This window comes from Microtus ochrogaster, chromosome 1 (assembly GCF_000317375.1).
Source record: "Microtus ochrogaster isolate Prairie Vole_2 chromosome 1, MicOch1.0, whole genome shotgun sequence".
NCBI classification, from domain to species: Eukaryota; Metazoa; Chordata; class Mammalia; order Rodentia; family Cricetidae; genus Microtus; species Microtus ochrogaster.
The window spans coordinates 50,646,800-50,655,898 of record NC_022009.1 but is presented as its reverse complement, the minus strand read 5'-3'; positions in this window follow the sequence as shown (position 1 = coordinate 50,655,898).

Sequence of the window (9,099 nt, the reverse complement as noted above, 5' to 3'; positions counted from 1 at the left end):
TAGATCCTGACTATCGTCACGGTGCTGCTCTGGTAAGAATTTTTTTCTTTTCTGTGTTTGACTCTCCCAATGTCTATTTGTTTTTAATAGACCAAATTACACGAATACAATTAGTTTCTATATCTAACTACTTGTAATTTTCTATTTAAAAAACTTAAAAAACCAGATACTTGAGGAAAAATAAAATAGCATAAAGTAAGTAATCATATTATGACTTTTAGGGGTTGTGCTGAGGTAGCACGCAGCCCAAGGCTGCAGCCCTGAGTCTAACCTCAAGGTGAGGCCTTTGTGGGGCAGCCTTTTGCATCGTTTTCATCAGAGGGGAAAATGGGATGCTGGGCCTTGTGACTGTTCCCCTCATCTAGTCAGTGGCTACCCACCTGCCTCTTTCTGCCCGGACTCTGTGCTATCCCTGCCATAGCTCCATTCTGTTTAACCTAACCAGTCATGGGCACATCTCTTTCCTATTGGCTTTGTAAATTCCATGTGGGTAGAAGTCATTTAATTACCACCACACCCAACCACTCTGTGCAACCACTTCACCTTTAAGCCCCATTTCTGGACTGTTTCCTAAGGTAATCTGTCTTATTTCAAAAGCTATTCGTTCACTGCTGCGCCATCTAAGAAACCCAAGTATACTAGCCGTCTTCCTCAAAGCATAGCACGTTCCCAAGTTTTGCTGTACTGCAAATTGAAATCTGGAAATGTACCTTTTAGAGTCTTTATTTTGATCGCAGGACCAGTATGGCAGTGGTTGCTTGCTGCATTGTGTCCAGTCTGTGGATGATGTGTTCCAGGGAGTGGGTGCTGACTGCAGGGATTGGCACTGCTGTACTTGCTATTAAATGCCTCGGGAAGAATCACTTGTCTGCATTTCTGGGGCACTGATGACCTGGGAGGACCAGCAACACTGCTATCCATGGTAACACCCATGGAGTCAGATGTGTCTGTAAGGGAAGCCTGTGAGTGGTAGCACCAAGTGGACAGAATATCCATACATGAGGCCAGATGTTTCTTCCTGGGCTCCTTATAACTCACTCCAGCTGTAGCAGGGACAGCTGTTATCTACAAGAAAGCACATACAGTAGAGCCAGGGGCAGGTGGCACTGAAACCAGGTAAAAGGAGGTCCCACTGGGCTTGTTCCTCTCCTACGCTGCTCACTGGTCAGTGTGTTTTCTATCTCTTGCATCTTAGTCAACAGGGCCTAACCCACACTGGGGAAACTAGCATCTCAGGAGCACAAAGATGTGTAGGTAGCTTTCAGGGAATCTTGTGAAGGAGCTTCCACAGTTTTCAGTGCTGGACATTAGAATGTATACTGCTGCCAGCTTGTAGTTGGCTCCCATTTTCTTAAGGCCATTTGTCATCCTAACTGGATTGGGGTGACATGTCATTGTGGTTTTGATTTCATTTCCCTGATGACTAGTGAAGTTGTTTGCTTTAGACCAGGTTGCCTTGAACTCACAGAGATCTGCCTGCCTCTGCCTCCCTAGTGCTGGGATTAAAGGCGTGCACCACCACTGCCCCACTTCTGTTGCCGTATTTAATAGGCTCATTATCAGCATCGTGCTGCTGCTTGAGCGCCGCTGACCGCTGTATACACTCTCAGAGTTAGTCCTTGTTGGTGACTAGTTTACCAGTTCTTTCCCCTGTGTAGGCTGCCTCATCACTGTTGATTGTTTGTTTTGCAGTAGAAAAGCTTTTGGTTTGATGTAATCCTGTGCCTATTTTTGCTCTTGTGTCCTGGGCTCTTATCCAGGAAATCTGTGCCCACTCCATCGACCTGAAACATTTCCCCAGTGTCCTTTCCTAGTGACTTCATAGTTTCAGATCTTACATTTAAGTCTTTAATCCATATAAGTTGATTTTTCTTAGATGCCTTAAATTTTTTCCCACGGGGATGAGTGGCGGGGGAGACGTTTAAATAGCTAAAACAAAATTTGTGAACCCTGAGCCTTATTCTAAAGAAGCATTGCACACCTGCATAACACCAAGTGTAGGGACTTCCTCAGCAGTGTTTGAACCAGCAGCACGTTGGGGCCCTCATCCCGCTAGCTCCCCTCTCAGAACTTCCAGGCCCTGAATCGAGGAGGCCATGGCTTCAGTGCTTCCACACCTGCTGCCTCTCAGGGTCCTCCTCCTCAGGTTGGGCATGGGACATGCCTCCATGCCTGGGCCAGTTCTGGAGGCAATGCTGGACAGTGCTGTCTGATCTCGCTTGGCTCAGTCCTCAGGAGTGCTTAATTGAAGAATTGAACTGACCCCCCCCCTGTTATCTGAATTACTTTCTCACAATGATTAGAATTAAGTGTTTTTTCCCCCAACATTATTAAACAGTATCTAAAGTTATAAAATAAATGAAAATGCTCATATTCTTACTTGAGTGTGAGTATAAATTCTTATGCATTAAGAGCTTGTTAAAATCAGGATACTACAATATTCTTTTAAGTTATACTTATTTTTTTCAAATATATGTAATCATAATAGTTGCACAATAGAGATAATTGGATCATTGCAGATAATTAAAAAATGAAAGAAAAGTACAGTCTTACCATCCAAAGAGAAATATGCTTCTTATTATTACATTTTAGTATCTTTTAAATATGTTAATATACATAAAAATTAAATCAGGATAGTATATCTAAATAGTAAATATGTTGTTAGATTTGCTCAGTTTGCTATTGTTAAGACATTCTGACCTTTTCGGTGATATCCATCCTCTCTTTCCAGGTCTAGAGGGCTCTGCCCATGCCTGCATCCTCTCTTTCCAGGTCTAGAGGGCTCTGCCCACGCCTGCATCCCATTTTCTGAAAGTTGTCTCTTTCCTCACATGACGCTGGGTATTCTGAGGTGCAGGCACCAAGGACTTCTTCATGTTTGTAGGAAAGAGATAATTACATGTTATCAAGGAAGTCAATGCATAGGTCCTGATGAAGCATTTCTTTTCTTAAACTCCCTGCCACAACTGCACATACCATGTCCCAGCTGCTCAGTTTCTCTGGAAGCACTGGGACTTCCCGTGACTCCTCAGAAGCAATGAGTTCATGTGGATCTACCTGCCTTGGCCCAGCCTCACTGTTAAGCCTGCCTGGTGCTTCAGCTCATAGCCTCATCCAGTTGGGTTAGTTGGCCCTGACAGAGAAGGGGTTCACTGAGTGCTTGCAGGAATGAGCATTGTATTCTCAACTGTGTGATAATATCTCACTTCTTCTTCTGCCCTGTCTGATAAAGATTTTTCTTGAATCTGCTCTGAACAGGTACTGAGCTAAGTGTTGGGGAACCAAAGACGGGTAAGAAATTGTGCTGGCCTTGTGGTGTGGGTAAGCCAACTCCAGCATAAATCAAAGGACCTGCCTACAGAAGTATTTTGTTTGACCTTTGCAATGTTTTATAAACGTTTGAATAGTTTCCATGGGACACAGCCCTGAGTTCTCCACAGGTCTCCCATACCCTGCCCGAATCCCGCTGGAGCTGGTGACCTATGAAGTCTGCTGTGATTACAGTCTAAACATCATGCCCTGAGACGCCACAAGCAGAGGGCTGGCTCACTGGAGGTTGAAGGTCAGACATGGAAATAAACATGCATGGTAGGCCCTAACTCTGGCATTGCCTGGGGGACTTGGGAGGCTTCAGCAGGCAAACCATCTTGGGAATGTTTCAGTAAAATCGGAATAGAGCATATCCATACTTAGCTTGTGAAATCTGACCTGTGCTGTGGGATTCCTAAATGATCCTGTGTCAGTGGCTTCTGTATACAGCGTGTCTGCCTATTGTTACAAGAAGTATGTGTCGTACATTCTGAGATAAATACTGGGCATATGCAACTTTATTTTTTGTTTTGTTTTATTCTCATATATTAGAGATATAGAAGTTTCATTTACTGTAGATTAACAAAACCTTCCATGTAATTCCCAAACAAAATCTGAAAACCAGAAACAGCTACAGTACCAGTTCTCAACCTGTGTGTCCCAGCCCCTTTAGGGTTTGAATGACTCTTTCTTAGGGGCCACATATCAGATATCCTGCATATTAGATATTTTAGTACAATTCATAACAGTAGCAAAATTATAATTATAAAATAGCAATGAAAATAATCTTATGTTTAGGGTCACCATAACATGAGTCACTGTATTTTTTTATCCCTGAGCCTTGGGAGGGGATGTGAGATGCATATTCCCTTAGGGATTAGGCATTTTGCAGTCATTTGATTTCTGTACTTTGGTCAGTTGTGGATCTCTGTGTTAATCACCATCTACTGCAAATACAAGCTTCTTGGATGAGGGCTGAGAGACAAATTGATCTTTTCTATCAATAAGCAACTAAGTCTCACCAAATCATAAGTAACCAACTACTCAAACTATGTTCAGGCAAAGTGTGGGGTGCTACATCACATTGAACTCCCCCTGTCCCTCATTCCTGCCTTCTGAACAATGACTTCCTTTTCTTTTTTTCTTTTACTTTTTCAATTGATTTTTATTGAGCTCTACATTTTTCTTTGCTTCCCTCCCTACATCTCCCCTCCCTTTCAACCCTCTGTCAAGGTCCCCATGCTCCCAATTTACTTAGGAGATCTTGTCTTTTTCTACTTCCCATGTAGATTAGATCTATGTAAGTCTCTCTTAGGGTCCTCATTGTTGTCTAGGTTCTCTGGGATTGTGATTTGTAGGGTGGTTTTCTTTGCTTTGTGTTTAAAAACCACTTATGCGTGAGCACATGTGATAATTGTCTTTCTGTGTCTGGGTTACCTCACTCAAAATAATGTTTTCTAGGTCCATCCATTTTCCTGCAAAATTCAAGATGTTATTTTTTTTTCTGCTGTGTAGTACTCCATTGTGTAAATGTACCACATTTTCCTTACCCATTCTTCTATCGAGGGGCATTTAGGTTGTTTCCAGTTTCTGGCTATGACAAACAATGCTGCTATGAACATAGTTGAGCACATGTCCTTGTGGCACGATTGAGCATTCTTTGGATATATACCCAAAAGTGGTATTACTGGGTCTGAGGAAGGTTGTTTCTTAATTTTCTGAGAAATCACCACACTGACATTCAAGGGGCTGTGCCAGCTTGCATTACCACCAGCAATGCAGGAATGTTCCCTTTACCCCACAACCTCTCCAGCATAAGTTGTCATCGGTGTTTTTGATCTTGGCCATTCTTTCAGGTGTAAGATGGAATCTCAGAGTTGTTTTGATTTGCATTTCTCTGATGACTAAGGATGTTGAACATTTCCTTAAGTGTCTTTCAGCCATTTTAGATTCCTCTGTTGAGAGTTCTCTGTTTAGGTCTGCACTCCATTTTTTTTTTTATTGGATTATGTGATCTTTTGAGTTCTTTGTATATTTTGGAGATCAGACCTCTGTCTGATGTGGGGTTAGTGAAGATCTCTTCCCAAATCTTTTCCCATTCTGTAGGCTGTCGTGAGGCACTGTATTAAAGGGCCACAACATTGGGAAGGGTGAGAACCGCTGCTCTCCAGGGAAAGCCTCACTGTTGCTGGTCTGCATGGGATTCCCAGCACAACCACTCCAGCATGTGTCTGATGTGTGCAACTCTCAGGGAATCTTTCCTCGTGCTGCCTTAGACAGGGCCTCTGCTGCCATCCCTCCAGTAGGAGTCTCTGTATTTGCTGCCAATGCTGTCTGGAGTCTCCTGTCACCCAGCATCCCGTGGATGAGCAGATTTCCTCTACCCTGCACTGTGAGTTCATCACTAATTTCATATTAGTTTTTTCAGGAAAAACATTACCCTCCATGACTATCCAGAGTGGGAATACTTCCCCGTCCGGACGGAAGGCACATTTGCATCACATGACACACATCTCAGCTTTTATTTCTACTTTTTGTATCTGATTTGCTGGGTGTTAAGTCATGAACTACAGCTCTGGTTTGCCACCATCTGTGCTCCGCACAGCCATCTACCTCTCTCTGGTGTTTAGTGTTTCTAACGATGTCCTGAATTGTTCATGACTCTCCTCAGTGTCTCCCATCAGCACTTTGCCTGTTGCTGTCAAAAGTGAATGTTTCCTTTTGTCCTCCTTTCCTCCAGACTTGATGCCCACAGTCACTTCAGACCAGGCCCCAGCATTCCTTCCAGAAAAATCTCGGCCTGTCCTTGGAGGAATTCTGAGTTCTTGTTTTCAAAGAACATTCTTCTGCTATCTCGATGCCTTCTGGAGGTTGTTCCTGAGAATCTGACCTCCTTGGTATTCATAGAACAGAACACCAGGGCAAGCATCATCAGTCCTAGGAGTCATTGGTATAGGTCCTTACGAATAGTAGTTTCTGTAGTTGCTGGGAACGAAGCACATTGGGTAGCCATCAGCTCTCACAGATGTTCAATGGCAAAGACATAGTCTCTCATATTAATTTGTCACACAGCCCTTTTCATCCTTAAAAAGTTTGTGACCTATTTTGAGATTTGTTGAGAAATTGGGGAATGTCTGCTCTCTATAGTTCTATTGATTGTATACCCAGACCACAAATTACTTGCATACCCCTCCTCTTAATTTTAGTGCTTCAAACTGAAGATGCTTTCAGAGTGTTGAGTAACAATACTGCTCTATGTGGCGACCCAAATGCAGAAGTCCAAAGCTGAACCCAGCAGAGGGCCTAACCCAGCCTGCAGTGCCTCACATGCCTGTCCGTGAATACCATACCCCTGCATGATTTCTGCCGTTTGAATCCCGAGATGTACCTTGAGTCCAGAAATATCAGGGCATCAGTACTGGGGCTGAGAAGCACTGGCACCATGTTACTTTGTGTTGTCTTACCTAGAGTCTTGGGTCCCAGCCTCTTGCTGACTGGCAGTCCAAACGCAAAATGTATTTGTTTCCCATAAGCTGCTGATTCCTGGTTAGAATTCCATTCTGTGCATCCTTGCCTGCTGGCTTTGAATGCTAACCCTAGACCATGGGGTATCTAGTGCCATCCATGGATCTAAACTTCACACACTAGATAACTAAAGTGCTTGGGATGTTTAAATTCACCCAACTCTCTGTGTACTAATTAAGTAGAGGGGGCTACTACCTTCCCTTGCTTTTTGTGTGAATATTCAAGAATAAAATCTCTAAAAATGCTTTCAGAATTCAATCTTGCTAATAAGGGCAGGCTTACTCCCTCAATCGTGTTCATCCTTGTGGTCAACACTTTACAATGTGCTGTGGAATTGTGCAAGGAGGCCCCTAACATGTATCTGGTTTATGTGGGGTGACATCACAGCTCCCCTGTCTTCCAGCAGAGTATAATCTAGGACACAGCAAACCCAGGGGCATGGGAAAACCAGCAAAGACTGAGAACACTGGATACAGATAAAAATAACTGCATTCTCTTCTGGCCTCAGAATGGCATTGATTTCTTTCCAGTGATGTTCAGAAGCCATGGTGGCTCCCACTGGATCCTTCTATTATTGTAAGAAGTGGCTTTTGCCTTCCCCATTATAAAGAAAAGAGGTGTCTATTCATGTGCCCCCCTCCAGCCACTTGTCTTAGTTAGGGTTACTATTGCTGAGATGAAACACCATGACCAAAAGCAAGTTGGGGAGGGAAGGAAAGGGTTTATTTTTGTTCACAGTTTCACATATCAGTTCATCAAAAGCAGTGAGGGTAGGAACTCAAGCAGGGCAGGAACCTGGAGGTAGGAGCTGCTGTAGAGGCCATGGAGGGATGCTGCTTATACTGGCTTGTTCAACCTGCTTTCTTTCTTTTTTAAGTTTTTATTTAAAAGTTTTTTCTTTTCATTATATATACCAACCACAGTCCTCCCTCCCTCCTTTTCTCCTGCCCTCCCACCTTTTCCCACCTAACCCCATCCACTCCTCAGAAAGGGTAAGGCCTCCTATAGGAAGTGTACAAAGTCTGTCATATCAAGTTGAGGCAGAATGAAGCCATTCTCTTGTATCAAGGCTGAGCAAGGTATCCTTCCATAGAGAATGGGCTCCAAAAAGCCAGTTCATGCACTGGGGATAAATCCTGGTTCCACTGACAGTGGTCCCACAGATTGCCCAAGCCACATAACTGTAACCCATATTCAGGGGTCTTAGTTTGGTCTTATGTAGGTTCACCAGCTATCAGTCCAGAGTCAGGGAGCTTTTGCTAGCTCAGGTCAGCTTTCTCTGTGGGTTTCCCCATCACGATCTTGACCCCTTTTCTCATATAATCCCTCCTACATCTCTTCCACTGTACTCCGGAAGCTCGGCCCAGTGCTTAGCTGTGGATTTCTGCATCTGCTTCCATCAGTTACTGGATGAAGGTTCTATGATAACAATTAGGGTGGTCAACAGTCTGATTACAGGGGAAGGCCAGTTCAGGCATCCTCTCCACTATTGCTTGGAGTCTTAGTTGGGGTCATCCTGTGGATTCCTGGGAGTTTTCCTAGCACCAGATTTCTCCCTAACGCTATAATGGCTCCCTCTATCAAGATATCTCTTTCCTTGCTTTCCCTCTCTGCCCCTCCCCCAACTCAACCATATTCTCCTCACCCCTCCCCTTCACACACCCCCATGCACTCCCAATTTACTTATCAGCCAACTTTCTTAATTGCACCTAGGAGCACTAGCCCAAGATGGTCCCACCTACAATTGGCTGGGCCCTCCCCCATTGACCACTAATTAAGAAGATTCCTTACAGTGACTCTTACAGAGGCATTTTCTCAATTGAGGTTTCCTCCTTTCAGGTAACTTGAGCTTGTGTCCACTGCACAATCAGCTAGGTGTGTCTTTCAGACTTCCCTACCCCTCTTGTGTCCACTGCACAATCAGCTAGGTGTGTCTTTCAGACTTCCCTACCCCCTTGTGTCTACTGCACAATCAGCTAGGTGTGTCTTTCAGACCTCCCTACCCCCCATGACAAACAAATCCATTATTTGTGCTTAGCTTATGCAGATGTTGCTTGCAGGCTCTTCTCTGAATGGAATGTCTGTGCTCTAACAGCAGCAGGGCTTTCATTCAAGGCTGACAATGCTGACTGCCCTTCAGAAGCAGATGTGCTGAGCTGGGTTCCTGTAAACATACCCAAGTGAGAAGATCCCATAGAGAATTGATCACCTTTGTCTTGATAATACTGGAGACACAAGAGAAATCCAGGTCTAATTTTGGAGATA